Here is a 10,472-nt window from a genome sequence, read left to right as displayed (position 1 = left end):
CCAGGGTCAATGTGGAAGTAAGAGTGAGAGAAGTTTCAGGGCATATGTGAGGGCTGAAAGGTAAATTAATGAGATAGTGTGATGCTTAGGGATACTGTGAGAGCAGTGATTTCAATTACTCACTTCTTCTTTTCATTTAAAATTTTTTCCTAGCTTTATTGACGTATCAGTGACAAATAAAAATTACATATATTTAAGAAATACAAGGTGATTATCTGAAATGCCTGTACATTGTGAGATGATAACCACAATCAAGTAATTAACACATCATCACCTCATATAGTTAACATTTGATTATGTGTGGATGAAGACTTCCCTGGTGGCTCAGACAGTAAAGTGTCTGTCTACAATGTGGGAGACCCAGGTTCTATCCCTGGGTTGGGAAGATCTCCTGGAGAAGGAAATGGCACCCCACTCCAGTATTCTTGCCTGGAGAATCCCATGGATGGAGGAGCCTGGTGGTCTACAGTCCATGGGGTCGCGAGCCGACTCGATGGACATGAGTTTGAGTGAACGCTGGGAGTTGGTGATGGACAGGGAGGCCTGGCGTGCTGTGATTCATGGGGTCGCAAAGAGTCGGACACGACTGAGCGACTGAACTGAACTGATGTGTGTGTGTGGTGAGAACACTTAGAAAATTTCTTTCATTCTTTCATTCAATATGTATTCTTCCCCCACCCCCATGGCTTTACTGAGGTATAATTGACAAATAAAATTATATATATTTAAAATGATCAAAACATCAGAGCATTTGTATACATTGTGATTACTACAATCAAGCTAATTAACATATTCATAAACTCATATAGTTATTTTTGCGTGTGTAGTAAAAATAGTTAAAATCTATTTTCTCAGCAAATTTCAAGTGCAGTTTGTAATACATTTTTACTAACTACAGTCATCATGCTGTACATTAGGTCTCCAGAATGTTTTCATCTTATAAATGAAAATTTGTACCCTTTGGCCAGCATTCCTCTATTTCCCCCATTCTTGTCCCCTAATAATCACCCTTCTATTCTGTGTTCTTATGAGTTTGAGCATTGTAGATTCTACATATAAGTGAGATCATATAGTATTTATCTTTTTGTGTCTGTCTTATTTCACTCAATGTAATACCTTCTGCTGCTGCTGCTGCTGCTAAGTAACTTCAGTCATGTCCGACTCTGTGCGACTCCATAGACGGCAGTCCACCAGGCTCCCCCATCCCTGGGATTCTCCAGGCAAGAACACTGGAGTGGGTTGCCATTTCCTTCTAAAATGCATGAAAGGAAAAGTGAAAGTGAAGTCGCTCAGTCGTATCCGACTCTTTGAGACCCCATGAATCACAGCATGCCAGGCCTCCCTGTCCATCACCAACTCCTAGAGTCCACCCAAACCAATGTCCATCGAGTTGGTGATGCCATTCAACCATCTCATCCTCTGACATCCCCTTCTCCTTCTGCCCTCAATCTTTCCCAGCATCAGGGTCTTTTCCAGTGAGTCAAATCTTCACATGAGGTGTCCAAAGTGTTGGAGTTTCAGCTTCAACATCAGTCCTTCCAATGAACACCCAGGACTGATCTCCTTTAGGATGGACTGGTTGGATCTCCTTGCAGTCCAAGGGACTCTCAAGAGTCTTCTCCAGCACCACAGTTCAAAAGCATCAATTATTCTGGGTTCAGGACTCTTTATAGTCCAATTCTCACATCCATACATGACCACTGGAAAAACCACAGCCTTGACTAGATGGACCTTTGTTGGCAAATGTCTCTGTTTTTTAATATGCTGTCTAGGTTGGTCATAACTTTCCTTCCAAGGAGTGAGAGTCTTTCAATTTCATGGCTATAATCACCATCTGCAGTGATTTTGGAGCCCATAAAGATAAAGTCAGCCATTGTTTCCACTGTTTCCCCATCCATTTGCCATGAAATGATGGGACCAGATGCCATGATCTTAGTTTTCTGAATGTTGAGCTTTAATCCAACTTTTTCACTCTCCTCTTTCACTTTCCTCAAGAGGCTCTTTAGTTCTTCTTCACTTTCTGCCATAAGGGTAGTGTCATATGCATATCTGAGGTTATTGATATTTCTCCCAACAATCTTGATTCCAGCTTTTGCTTCCTCCAGCCCAGTGTTTCTCATGATGTACTCTGCATATAAGTTAAATAAGCAGGGTGACAATATACAGCCTTGACATACTCCTTTTCCTATTTGGAACCAGTCTGTTTTTCCATGTCCAGTTCTAACTGTTGCTTCCTGACCTGCATATAGGTTTCTCAAGAGGCAGGTCAGGTGGTCTGGTATTCCCATCTCTTTCAGAATTTTCCACAGTTTATTGTGATCCACACAAAGGCTTTGGAATAGTCAATAAAGCAGAAACAGATGTTTTTATGGTGCTCTCTTGCTCTTTCAATGATCCAACGGATGTTGGCAAAATGATCTCTGGTTCCTCTGCCATTTCTAAAACCAGCTTGAACATCTGGAAGTTCATGTAGTGCTGAAGCCTGGCTTGGAGAATTTTGAGCATTACTTTACTAGCTTGTGAGATGAGTGCAATTGTGTGGCAGTTTGAGCATTCTTTGGCATTGCCTTTCTTTGGGATTGGAATGAAAACTGACCTTTTCCAGTCCTGTGGCCACTACTGAGTTTTCCAAATTTGCTGACATATTGAGTGCAACACTTTCACAGCATCATCTTTCAGGATTTGAAATAACTCAACTGGAATTCCATCACCTCCACTAGTTTTGTTCGAAGTGATGTTTCCTAAGGCCCACTTGACTTCACATTCCAGGATGTCTGGCTCTAGGTGAGTGATCACACCATCATGATTATCTGGGTCATGAAGATCTTTTTTGTACAGTTCTGTGTATTCTTGACACCTCTTCTTAATATCTTCTGCTTCTATTAGGTCCCTACCATTTCTGTCCTTTATTGAGCCCATCTTTGCATGAAATGTTCCCTTGGTATCTCTAATTTTCTTGAAGAGATCTCTAGTCTTTCCCATTCTATTGTTTTCCTCTATTTCTTTGCATCGATCACCGAGGAAGGCTTTCTTATCTCTCCTTGCTCTTCTTTGGAACTCTGAATTCAAATAGGTATATCTTTCCTTTTTTCCTTTGCTTTTCGCTTCCCTTCTTTTCACAGCTATTTGCAAGGCACCCTCAGACAGCCATTTTGCTTTTTTGCATTTCTTTTTCTTGGGGATGGTCTTGATTCCTGTCTCCTGTACAATGTTACGAACTTCTGTCCATAGTGCTTCAGGCACTCTGTCTATCAGATCTAGTCCCTTAAACCTATTTCTCTCTTCCACTCTATAGTCATAAGGGATTTTATTTAGGTCATACCTGAATGGTCTAGTGGTTTCCCCTACTTTCTCCAATTTAAGTCTGAATTTGGAAATAAGGGGTTCATAATCTGAGCCATAGTCAGCTCCCGGTCTTGTTTTTGCTGACTGAACAGAGCTTCTCCTTCTTTGGCTGCAAAGAATATAATCAATCTAATTTCGTTGTTGACCATCTGTTGATGTCCATGTGTTGAGTCTTCTCTTGTGATGTTGGAAGAGGGTGTTTGCTATGATTAGTGCATTCTCTTGGCAAAACTCTATTAGCCTTTGCCCTGCTTCATTCTGTATTTTGAGGCCAAATTTGCCTGTTACTCCAGGTGTTTCTTGACTTCCTACTTTTGCATTCCAGTCCCCTATAATGAAAAGGACAACTTTTTTGGGTGTTAGTTCTAAACGGTCTTGTAGGTCTTCATAGAACCGCTCAAGTTCAGCTTCTTCAGCATTACTGGTCGGGGCACAGACTTGGATTACTGTGATATTGAATGGTTTGCCTTGGAAATGAATAGAGATCATTCTGTCATTTTTGAGATTGCATCCAAGTACTGCATTTCAGACTCTTTTGTTGACTATGAAGCCTACTCCATTTCTTCTAAGGGATTCTTGCCCATAGTAGTAGATATAATGGTCATCTGAGTCAAATTCACCCATTCCAGTCCATCTTAGTTTGCAGATTCCTAGAATGTCGATGTTCACTCTTGCCATCACCTGTTTGACCAATTCCAATTTGCCTTGATTCATGGACCTAATATTCCAGGTTCCTATGCAATATTGCTCTTTACAGCATCGGACCTTGCTTCTACCACCAGTCTCATCCACAACTGTGTGTGCTTTTGCTTTGTCTCCATCCCTTCATTCTTTCTGGAGTTATTTCTCCATTGATCGCCAGTAGCATATTTGGCACTTACCGACCTGGGGAGTTCATATGTCAGTGTCCTATCTTTTTGCCTTTTCATACTGTTCATGGGGTTCTCAAGGCAAGAATACTGAAGTGGTTTGCCATTCCCTTTTCCAGTGGACCACATTCTGTCAGACCTCTCCGCCATATAGTTATTCAGATTAATTAAATACCTAAGGGCAGGGGAGCCTGGTGGGATGCCGTCTATGGGGTCGCACAGAGTCAGACATGACTGAAGTGACTTAGCAGCAGCAGCAGCAGACTAAAGCTGGCAAACAAGTTGTTCCAAATCTGTATTTAGGATCATAAATCATCTTTTGAATGGCCCACATTTAAAGTTTTAAAATAAAGGCATTTTACAAATAATTTAAAAATTAGAAAATATCACAGATATCTGACTTCTCTAACAAAGAAGCCCAAGCAACACTTGTCTACCTTCTGTTTTGTCTGTGTTAACTCAGGACTGAATAGTGGCCTCTAACTTGCCTTCCCTCCCATACACATCTCTGTCATGGTAGCTCTATTTGAATTTGTATCCCCCGGGCAAGACAAAAGTGTGTGAGAACATGGAACACTTAACTTCCCCAAGCTTGCGAATTCCATGTAGAGGAATGGAAAGTGTCTAAGATTTGAAGTCAAAGAAGCCTGAGATCAAATTATATCTATGTCTTAGACTCTTTACCAACTGAGCTATCAGGGAAACCCCTTGTGGCTCAGCTGGTAAAGAATCTGCCTTCAATGCAGGAGACCTGGGTTCAATCACTGGGTTGGAAGGATCCCCTGGAGAAGGGAAAGACTACCCACTCCAGTATTCTGGCCTGGAGAATTCCATGAACTATATAGTCATTGGAGTCACAAAGAGTTGGACACAACTAAGCGACTTTCACTTTCACCTAGACTCTTGGTGACTTTGCAAAAATATCCCAATTCTCCAAAATATGAGCTTTCTTCTCTATAAAATGGAGTTACCTGTGAAAAGTGAAAGTGTTGATTGCTCAGTTGTGTCCAATTCTTTGTGACACCATCGACTGTAGCCCACCAAGCTTCTCTGTCCATGGGATTCTCTAGGCAAGAACACTGGAGTGGGTTGCCGTGCCCTCCTCCAGGGGAGCTTCCTGGCCCAGGGGTCAGACTCAAGTGTCTCATGTCTTTTGCACTGGCAGGCAAGCTCTTTACCACCTGTGAAGTAATATATATATGGAAACACCTAGATGAATGCTGTCAAGAGGAAGCCCCTATATACATGCATTCCCTTCTCAGACTCACAGTGTTTAACAAGGACAGTAATAACATTCAGTTCAGCTCAGTTGCTCATCATGTCCAGTTCTTTGTGAGCCCATGGACTGCAGCACGCCAGGCTTCCCTGTCCATCACCAGCTCCTGGAGCTTACTCACTCATGTTCATTGAGTCGGTGATGCCATCCAATCATCTCATCCTCTGTTGTTCTCTTCTTTTCCTGCCTTCAATCTTTCCCAGCATCAGGGTCTTTTCAAATGAGTCAGTTCTTTGCATCAGATAGCCAAAGTATTGGAGTTTCAGCTTCAGCATCAGCCCTTCCAATGCATATTCAGGACCGATAATATTAGCAATGATAAATTTAATCTCTTAAATGCTTGTTAAATGCTAAATATTATGTTAAATACTCGATGATCTCTGTGTCTGCATCCATTATTTCCATTAATGCCTGGGGTAGTCTTCCTTTGGATATCATGTTCCTGCCTCCTTCAAATTTTTTGTTTAAAAGTCAGTGAGATCCTTTGTGAGCACCCCTTTATTTATTTTTTCTCTCCATGTTTCATTTCAGATGGCTTTTATTGGTATGTCTTCAAGTTGACTATTTTTTTAAATTTTCCTTCCATAATTATCCACTGTTATTTCATCCTATGAAAAAGGAATGAAACAGTGCCATTACAGAGACATGGGTAAACCTAGAGACTTTCATAGACAGTGCAGTAAGTCAGAAAGAGAAAAACACCATATAATTTCCCTTATATGTGGGATCTAGAAAAATAATACAGATGAACTTATTTGCAAACCAGAAATAAAGACAGAGATGTAGAGAATGAATTTACAGTTGCCAAAGGGGAAAAGGGAGTGGGATGAATTGGGAGATTGGGATTGATATACATATACATTACTATATTTAAAATAAATGACTAATGAGAACCTACTGTATAATTCAGGGAACTCTATTCAATGCTCTGTGGTGACCTAAATGGGAAGGAAATCTAAAAAGAGAGGATATATGTACACGTATAACTGACTCACTTTGCTGTACGGTAGGAAATAACTCAACATTGTAAAGCAGCTATACTCCAATAAAATCTTTTTAAAACTTTCATCCTGTTGTATTTTTAATCCCATACACTGAAGTTTTCATATCTAGAAATGTCAGCATAGGGAAAACAACTACAATAATTTGAGAAATATCTTTGCTAATTCTAACATCTGTGTCAATTCTCGATTGGATTTAGTCAATTAATTTTTCTTCATATTTTCCTATGTCTTTGCATTCTTAGTAACTTTTTGTTGAATGCCAGATATTGCAGATTTTACTTTGTTGGGTAATGGACATCTTTGTATTTCTAGAAATATTCTTGAGCTTTGTTTTGGGACATAGCTATGTTATTATGAATAAAGTGAAGTGAAGTGAATTGAAAGCTGCTCAATCGTGTCCGACTCTTTGAGACCCCATGGACTGCAGCCTGTCATGCTCCTCTGTCTATGGAATTCTCCAGGCAAGAATACTGGAGTGGGTTGCTATTCCCTTCCGCAGGGGATCTTCCCAACCCAGGGATTGAACTGGGGTCTCCTGCATTGCAAGCAGATTCTTTACTAGCTGAGGTACCAGAAAAGCCATTTAGCTTAATTCATTCAGATCCGGTTCTTAAGATTTGTTAGGTGGAACTAGAGTGGTGTTAAGAAGAGACCTAATTATTCTCCAAGGGCTTCCCAGGTGACTTAGTGGTAAAGAATCCACCTGCCAATGCAGGAGACACAGATTCAATCCCTGGGTGGGGAAGATCCCCTGGAGAAGGAAATGACAACTCACTCGAGTATTCTTACTATGGAAATCCATGGACGGAGGAGTCAAGAGGGCTATAATCCATGGGGTTACAAAGAGTCAGACATGACTTAGTGACAGAACAGCAACAACAACATTTATTCCTCGCTATTCAGTCAAGAAAGAAAGTGAAGTCACTTAGTCGTGTCCGACTCTTTGCTACCCCGTGGAGTATAGCCCACCAGGCTCCTCTGTCCATGGGATTTTCCAGGCAACAATACTGGAGTGGGTTGCCATTTTCTTCTCCAGGGGATCTTCCCAACCCAAGGATTGAAGCCAGCTCTCCCACATTGCAGGCAGATGTTTTAACCTCTGAGCTACCAGGGAAGTCCAAAATGATGACATGTGAAACTTTACCTATATCTTCTACAGATAAATTTATTTTTAATGCTTTTTTTTTGGTCACGTGGCTTACAGGATCCTAGTCGGGGATTGAACCCAGCCCTTGGCAGTGAAAGTGCAGAGTCCTAACCACTCTACCACCAAGGAATCCCTATTCAGTCAATAACTTCAGTCAAATATCATACTCAGAGCTCTATTAATGATAGGATTTTCCAGTTTTGCTAGTGAGAGTGGGCAGTATTCATGGCCCTGTGTGAACTCTCGCAATTGTTCCCTCTAATAGTTTTATAGTCGCTTAGTCACGTCCGACTCTTCTGTGACACCATGGACTGTAGCCCACCAGATTCCTCTGTTCATGGGACTTTTTAGGCAAGAACACTGGAGTGGGTTGCCGTTACCTCCTCCAGGAAAATCTTTCTAACCCAGGTATTGAACCCACATCTTCTGTGTCTCCAGCATTGTAGGCAGAATTTTTACCATTGTGCCATCATTTCAAAGGTGTGTGTCCATAGTTATCTGAAGACTCCGGGGGGCCTTCTGCAAATCTCTGAAATTCCCTCCTTTCTGGTACTCTGTCCTACTCCTTCTAGTTACCTTGGTCTCTCTAGAATCCCAGCTTATTCTCTATTCCTGGCATTCACCAGATTTTCCTTCAGTTCCCCCTCCCTGAGACATAGCCTGGAAACTCTCAAGCAGTAACCTGGAGCAGGCATAAGACTCATCTCATTTATTTCCCACTTCTCAGAGAGTTCTTGTCCTTTGTTGCTTAGTATTCAGTATTTTGAAAACTAAGAGTTTATATATTTGGTTTATCTTTTTGGTTGGTTTCAGGCAAAAAGCTATATTCAGCCTTTCCTTGTCATAGAAGAGGAAGTCTTTAAATTTTTCTTTATCAAAGAAAACTACTTGTTAATGTATGTATCACAAGAAAAGTCAGCTGACTTGAATTTATTTCTGTCATTTATTGATCATGGAAATCCACTTTTGGTATGTGTGCTGGCCAATACTATTTGACTTTTTTAATGACAAATTTAAGAATTCAAAACCAAAAATCACATGAAAACATGGAACTAATCATATTTTCTGAAACTACTACACCATCAGTAATAAGTAAAATAAAGGATGCTTTTATTTTCCTTTGTGTGTTTCTAGAAGTAGACAGGGCAGCAAAACATCTGGACATAATTGGAATTTTCAGACAGCAGGACCACAGACAGGCAAGCTGAATCTCAAGGTATCTTTTATCATCAGTCAAGTTATTAATGAGACAAAAGAATACATTTTGTAAAGCATTAGAGTAAGATGGTGTCATTGTGAAGGACATCCCTTTGAGGTGTCATGATAGATGGAAATGAACAGTGACTGCATTGATTCTTCCCTCTGGAGTTGTGAGAACATAGATGCCAGAGTGATAAACGAAGGACTGCACTAAGCGAGAGCAGCAGCATTTGTGTGGTGCTCAAAGCGGAAGCTGAGCTTGGGTTACTTGATATGACATAATATAGGCGATGAAGTGGATGGAGAACTGAGGCATCTTGAATTTTCGCAAATATGTGAATGTGGAGATGGTGAGGAAGCAGCTAGGAAGGGACGTCTGTCTGCCTACTTATCACTAGATGATCCAGGGGTCTTTCTGGTATTTTTTGAAGTAGTCCCAGATTATGTGCTCATCTTTAACCTGACACCTAACCTCATAAATTTATATCCTAAATGCTGCTTTCATAATGCAAAATGAAGTGGACATTTTCAACTATCATGAAAATGAAGACTTTGTTGGAATAATTCAATTTGGTTGCATCTCTTGGAACTGGTTAATATAAGTTTTTGCTTTCTTCATATCAAATATAAACAATTCTCATAGGGGAGAGTGTAGGGTAATAATAATATTAGCAGATAATACTTATTTGGCTCACTCTAGGCCAAATTCTTTCTATGCATCCCTATTTAATCATGCCAATGGCAACAGAAATTAGATATTTTAGCATTTGTGTATGAGGTGTAGAAAGATTAAGTAACTTGCTCAAAGTCATGCATTTTATGAGTAGTGAATCTGCAAAGCCTCAGATCCTCATCTGACAACGTAGGTACGAACTTTCTTGAGTTGTTAGTGCTAAGTGAGGTAATGGGTGAAAAGTGCTTAGCTACAGGCCTAGCACAGAGTAAGCAACCAACACATGATAGGTAAGCATCATCGTCATTATCTTCAGTGTTTTGTTCAAGACCACACACTTGAGTAAATTGGAGGCTGGATTTGAAAACTAAGTCTTCTGATTCCAGAGGTTAAGCTTTATAATCCAATTCATACAGTCTTTGATGTTATTAAAGGCATGGCTTCAAACCCTGACAGGAAAATCTGACAACAGGAAAGTTTAAAGGAAGAAAGCCATGATAGAATCACAGAAGAGGGATCCATGGTTTCCAGAGGAGCTGGTTTCTTCATGAAAGTCTCACTAGAAGCTTTTCCTGTCTACTCAAAACCTAAGGCAAGATAGTGTGCTAAGAACAGACAAGTGGATGACTTGCCAACCAAGGTGGAATGCATGGAATTCCATCAGAAATTCCTGTGAATACCAGTCAAATTGAAAACATGAAAAGATCAGATGCACTACTAGTCTACTGAAGGGGAACAGTTCGCCACCCCAAAATGTGCCTCTTTGGCATATGCAAGCAGAAGAATCAGGATTGCTAAAACAAAGAGGGTCGCTCACCACCCAGTTCTACAAGGGTTAAGTTGTTACCTACTGCTATTGCCAAATAACAGTGCATTCTGAGAGGAAGTTAGATGATAGCAGGATATGACACTCTGTGCTTTGGACAAGTAGGCCCCTTGAACGGTTAAATGCATATCT

This window comes from Moschus berezovskii, chromosome 4 (assembly GCF_049115385.1).
Source record: "Moschus berezovskii isolate FMDL1 chromosome 4, NW_MosBer_1.0, whole genome shotgun sequence".
NCBI classification, from domain to species: Eukaryota; Metazoa; Chordata; class Mammalia; order Artiodactyla; family Moschidae; genus Moschus; species Moschus berezovskii.
The sequence above is the reverse complement of the archived record's forward strand: the minus strand, read 5'-3'. Positions refer to the sequence as shown.